The sequence below is a fragment of the Chenopodium album genome, chromosome 17 (genome assembly GCF_948465745.1).
Source record: "Chenopodium album chromosome 17, dcCheAlbu1.1, whole genome shotgun sequence".
NCBI classification, from domain to species: domain Eukaryota; kingdom Viridiplantae; phylum Streptophyta; class Magnoliopsida; order Caryophyllales; family Amaranthaceae; genus Chenopodium; species Chenopodium album.
In genome coordinates this window covers 37,878,147-37,884,146 of record NC_137850.1, presented here as the reverse complement: position 1 = coordinate 37,884,146, position 6,000 = coordinate 37,878,147, and the positions used below count along the sequence as shown (strand labels likewise).

Here is a 6,000-nt window from a genome sequence, read left to right as displayed (position 1 = left end):
ATCTTGAAATTTATTATTTTAGTTATTCTTTTAATCAAACTAAAATAGATTGAAAATCGTGCTTTTTTGACATAAAATAACATGTTTAAACTTTAAACATAAAATTATGGCCCGAACTTAGGCTCAGCTCGAATGTTTTTGGCTTGAAACCCTAAAACCGACCAACTTTATTAACCCGTCTCGTGATCATGTCTAACACTTTGTAATCTTGATAGCTCAATGAGTCAATGTTTGTTGACTTTGAGAGTTTACAAAAGCAACTCAATTTCAAAACGTACACATGCTAGTCTTCTCTAGGTTGGTTCTAAAAAACTTGACCTTAACTACAACTATTATTATCATCAAAATCAATCAAAATTCAATTCTAGATGAACTGATGAACCAAAGTTCATGGAATAATCTCTACAACTTTTGCCAACTTCTGAAATCATGCATTGCTAAAAGAAATCTATTAACAGGCAAATCTCTTCATACCCTTTACATAAAATCTATAATCCCACCTTCAATCTATCTTTCCAACCACTTCATCATTCTGTACTCAAAATGCCGACGCATTTCTGCAGCGCGCAACGTTTTCGACGCAACACCATACCCAAATGTCTTCTCCTACAATGCCATTATTGCTGCATATGTTAAAGAGGGTCAAACTCGGATTGCCCACCAACTGTTCGACGAAATTCCTGAACCAGATATTGTGTCTTTTAATACCCTTATTGCTGCCTATGCTGAACGAGGGGATACATGGTCTGCTTTTAGACTTTTTGATAGGATTAGGGAGATGGGTGTTGATATGGATGGGTTTAGTTTATCTTCCATGATTTCGGCTTCGTGTAATGATGTTTTATTGATTAGAGGGTTGCATTGTTTGGTTGTTAAAGGAGGGTATGATGTTTTTTATGCGTCTGTTAATAATTCTCTTGTTAGTTGTTATAGTAAAAATGGGTTTTTGGAGGAGGCTAAGAGGGTGTTTTGTGAGATGAGTGGGAGGGAAGACGAGGTTTCGTGGAATGCTATGATCGTTGCGTATGGACAGCATAAGGAAGGAAAGAAAGCTCTTGAGATGTTTCAGGAGATGGTGAAGAGGAATATGTATGTTGATATGTATACTTTAGCTAGTGTACTGACTGCATTTACGAGCTTAGAGGATCGGTTTGGCGGTCTTCAGTTTCATGCTCAGCTGATCAAAATGGGTTTTTGTTCGAACCCACATGTTGGGAGTGGGCTGATTGACTTGTATTCTAAATGTGGGGGAAGTATGTCAGAATGCAGGAGAATATTTGAGGAAATCCCAGAGCCTGATTTGGTTCTGTGGAACACTATTATCTCTGGATATTCTCAGTTTGATGAATTATCTGAAGAGGCTGTTGCGTGTTTTAGAGACATGCTGCGAATTGGTCATCACCCAGATGATTGCAGCTTTGTTTGTGTCATTAGCGCATGCTCAACCTCGCGTTCCCCTTCACATGGAAAACAGATTCACTCATTAGCTTTGAAGTCTGACATACCATCAAATCGAATAGCTGTAAATAATGCTTTGGTAGCAATGTATGCGAAATGTGGAAATCTACAAGATGCAAGGCGGTTGTTTGATAAGATGCCAGAGCATAATGTTGTCTCTATAAACACCATAATTGATGGTTATGCTCAGCATGGGTTTGGAAGCGATGCATTGCAGCTTTTCATTTGGATGCTTGAAACTGATTATACACCCACGAATATAACCTTCATATCTGTTCTTTCAGCATGTGCACACACAGGGAAAGTGGAGGAAGGCCAGAAATATTTTGACATGATGAAGGAGAAATATGGGATTGTTCCTGAAGCAGAGCATTACTCTTGCATGATTGACATGCTGGGTCGGGCTGGGAAACTATGTGAAGCTGAGCAGCTGATTGAGTCAATGCCGTATAACCCAGGTTCTATTGGCTGGGCAGCTTTGCTTGGGGCCTCCAGGAAATATGGCAACATCAACTTAGCTATTAAGGCAGCCAATCAATACCTTCTGATGGATCCTTCAAATTCTACTCCATATGTCATGCTAGCAAACATGTATGCTGATGCTGAAAGATGGGAGGATTATGCAAAGGTCAGGAAGCTTATGCGAGATAAAAATCTTAGAAAGAAACCAGGTTGTAGTTGGATTGAAATAGACAAAAAGATTCACACTTTTGTTGCTGAAGATGCTTCACACCCTATGATAAGAGAAATATATGATTACTTAGAGGAGATACTATTAAAGATAAAGCTTGCTGGTTATGTGCCAGATCTACGATGGGCATTGGTGAAGGATGATGGAGCAGGAGATGCAGAAAAGGAGAGGATGTTGGTTCATCACAGCGAAAAACTAGCAGTTGCATTTGGGCTTCTGTCAACTAAAGACGGAGATCCTATACTTGTAGGAAAGAACCTAAGAATATGTGGTGATTGTCATAATGCTATTAAGCTTATTTCTGCAGTCACCGGAAGGGAGATAACTGTCAGAGATACCCGAAGATTTCATTGCTTCAAGGATGGAAAATGCACATGCAAGGATTACTGGTAGCACTTGCCAATATTGTTACCTTCTTGTTGTTTAGTAAGATGGCACTTAATTTGAAATATCTACAACAACATTAATATTGGATTATAAGGAGATCTTCTCTTATTGGCTGATATTGTGCCGGTTACTGATTTAAGGTAAAGATATGTTAACCAGTAACATAATTTATTTGTAATTTTACATAAGCAGATAGTTTTGACACATATAGGGAACACAAGCTTTAATTCTGTGTCATTTAAGTTGAAATGCAGACCCTTTCTTGCAGACATTCAAAAAAAGAAAAATTACGAAGTATATTTTTAGCTTGCCTCGGCTTGCTTTTTCTTTTTTCTTGTAGTGAATGTAGTCCATCTTCCTAGCCTTTGGAGTGTGAGTTTCCTTGGCTGGCCTACGTCAAGTCAAGTGGGATTAAATATAATGAGCACTGTCTTCCAATTCAAGACTTCATTTTTGTCATTTTGCTCTACTTTTACATGCTAACATGGTCCAAGGTTGTACTGAGAATTTCAGTGCTTTATAACCAAATTCTTCTTGGCAACTCTTCAGTGACCCATAGCCTCCTATAGATTAGCTGATTATGTGAACATTAATTTTGCTTAAAGATAATCATAAGTAGAATTTTTGATTAATGAAGTCATGACATATAGGTTTTTGAGGATTAGCCCTCGAGAATTGATATGGAAGGTTTCTGCTATCTTTGTATCCAGTTATTTTTGCGGTGTGGCAAACATTGTTGAAGTAGTTTTGTGTTGACAGATGTATGGAGATTGGGGAGCAAAAGGCTGACGGGCTCTTCTGTGTGTTGTACTTGGAGTGAATTAATTCTCATATTTCTAGCGAGTTCAATCACTAGTGATAGCATTATAGCATTGTTGGAGATATTTACAGGAGCTGCATGCCTACACCCATGTTTACAGCAGAAGGGGAAGTGAAGCAGGTTTATTGTAACAATATACGAAGTATTTACTACCCTGGTTAGTTCCGTACCACTCTGGTTTCATGGTTTGTTTACTAAGTAGAAAACATATTTTAACCTCAGATTGCTTGCTAAGTTCAGTGGTGTGTCACCCATGAAACCTGTGAATATGTTTTAAGTGTTTTTAGAGATCACTGAAACTCTCAATTCTAGATAGAAGAATAAATGAACTCAAAACGAGGTTCTTCAGTTTGCATTATCTTGGAAAGAAATCAAAAACCTGATTATGTCAGCCTGTCAGGTGTAGTTACTGGACGGTCTACACAAAATTAGTACAGATATTAGAATTAAATGAAAGTTTGAAAGTCTTCACTAATTAATAGGTTACGTCTTGTAAAATGTTATATATTGGCACATTTAAGCTAACTAGTAACTTCTGTGCTTATCTTAAATACTACGTAAATTTTGTTAAAGAGGAAGTAACTTGTGTGCTTCGAACTTGAAAACAAATTTTGCTGTGAATTTTGAGTTTTATGAAAGTATGAATTTAGTTGATGGATATTGAGTTTTGTGAAAACGAAATAAGGTATTTATAATTCCTTTCAGACGGTAGGATAATATGTCCCAGGAGCATAATCCTGTTGTAGGCGAAGGACCTCTAGAGACATTAGTCAGAATTACTTTTGCATTTGTGGATTCCATGGCACTTAAATGTATTGTGGAGCTTGGCATTGCTGACATCATCCATGCCCATGGCCATCCAATCAGTGTATCTGAAATTTGTGCCCATTTTAAATCCCACCCTCCCAACTTCAGGTGCCTGAAACGTGTCATGCAGATTTTGGTTCGTAGAGACATCTTCACCACAGTTAATGTTAACCCCACCGAACATAGTTAAGATGACACCCTTTATTGGTTAACACCAGCCTCTAGGCTACTGTTACGACATGATGATGAGATAAGCTATGCTCCTATGATTCTTATGCAGAATCATCCTCAATTATTAGCCGCGATGCACCATCTCAGCTCTGCCATCAAAGAGGGTGGAATAGCGTTTGAGATGGCTCATGGACATCATATTTGGGAATTTTTATCTAGAGATCAAGAAGTTAATAGGGTGTTCCATGATGGGTTGGCATGTACAGCAAAGATTGGGTTTAGGGCTATCACGTCAGTGTATAAAGATGTATTTGCAGATGTTAAATCAGTTGTAGATGTAGGAGGGGGAATTGGTGCAGCTGTCAATGAGGTTGTGAAGGCCTTTCCTAACATCAAAGGCATCAACTTTGATCTGCCTCATGTTATTGCCATTGCTCCCAAGTATGATGGAGTTGCTCATGTTGAAGGTGATATGTTTGAGGCCATTCCTGATGCTGATGTTGCAATCTTGAAGGTAATTAACTAAAACTACTCCATATTTGTATATCAATATTTATTTTTTCTATAATTTGAGGATTGTATAGTGTTCAAGAAGGCTCACGGTCCTGCTTCCAATGCAATATATTTGTCATTTTGATCCAAAGTAGTAGCTGTTCTACATCAGTTTCACTTTATGACACCAATACAAAATTACAGACTTCTACAAACTAAATTAAATAAATCTCAAAGTTTGTTGTTCATTCTATTAATTGCTGTTGAAATGGCGCTTGTGAATCACCCAAATTGCTGCCTTTTTTTATTTGTTTGGTAGCAGAATCAGCAGATGTTCAGTGTACCTGACAGGTGAGCATCTACTGATTGAGGTATGCTCATCTGTATAAATTCGGATAATCTCAAAACATGTAATTGGATGTATTTATGAATAGGTTCATTATCAAGTATGTTTAAAAATCTCTATTCTGTCATTCTGGTGGTGCAGTCAATTCTGCATGATTGGAACGATGAAGATTGTGTAAAGATCCTGAAGAACTGTCGAAAAGCAATACCAGAAAAGACAGGAAAGCTGATACTGTTTGAATTAATACTTCACAAAGAGGGGGAAGAGTCAATGGAAGGCATATTACTTGCATCAGACTTAATAATGATCGCGCATACTGGCGGGGGTAAGGAAAGGACAGAGCCTGAATACAAATCTTTGCTACAAACTGCAGGATTTCCTCGTTACAGACTACTCAGTAACCCTGGAATGCCATCTATCATTGAAGCTTTTGTAGAATAAGTAACTACCAACTCTTTAGTGTTAGAGAATAATGGGCAAACCATATATATTTTCATAATATAAAAGGCTTCATTTACTACATTATTTTTCTTAGAAACATTTCTCTAATGTATTGATTTGTGATTTCTAATTTTCTACGACAGGTTTCTAATAAACTTCACAAAAAATTCTTTAATCAAAAAAAAAAAAAAAAAAAAAAAAAAAAAAAAAAAACCCCTTCACAAAAAATTCTGCCCAGCTTCACATTGAAATAAACTGCATTTGAGTAAATTAATGAAATGTGATGTACTCCATATTGTTTTGTGATAGAGAATTTCTTTTTAAAAAACTTCTTCTCTTTTGATTACTGTTGTTGTGGTACGTCTTCGTTCTAATCTTCACTGTTTT

The 6,000-nt window shown here is 37.0% G+C and overlaps 2 pseudogenes across 1 annotated transcript; both read left to right on the top strand.

Moving 5' to 3' along the window:
• The first annotated feature begins 354 nt into the window (after positions 1 to 354).
• On the top strand, positions 355 to 3,425 carry LOC145587905 (pentatricopeptide repeat-containing protein At3g49710 pseudogene; annotated as a pseudogene). The gene is made up of 2 exons (XR_014101483.1): positions 355 to 2,676; positions 3,296 to 3,425. The product of XR_014101483.1 is annotated as a pentatricopeptide repeat-containing protein At3g49710 pseudogene (transcript).
• A 550-nt stretch (positions 3,426 to 3,975) lies between these two features.
• Positions 3,976 to 5,778, top strand: LOC145587903 (desmethylxanthohumol 6'-O-methyltransferase-like; annotated as a pseudogene).
• The last annotated feature ends 222 nt before the right edge of the window (positions 5,779 to 6,000 follow it).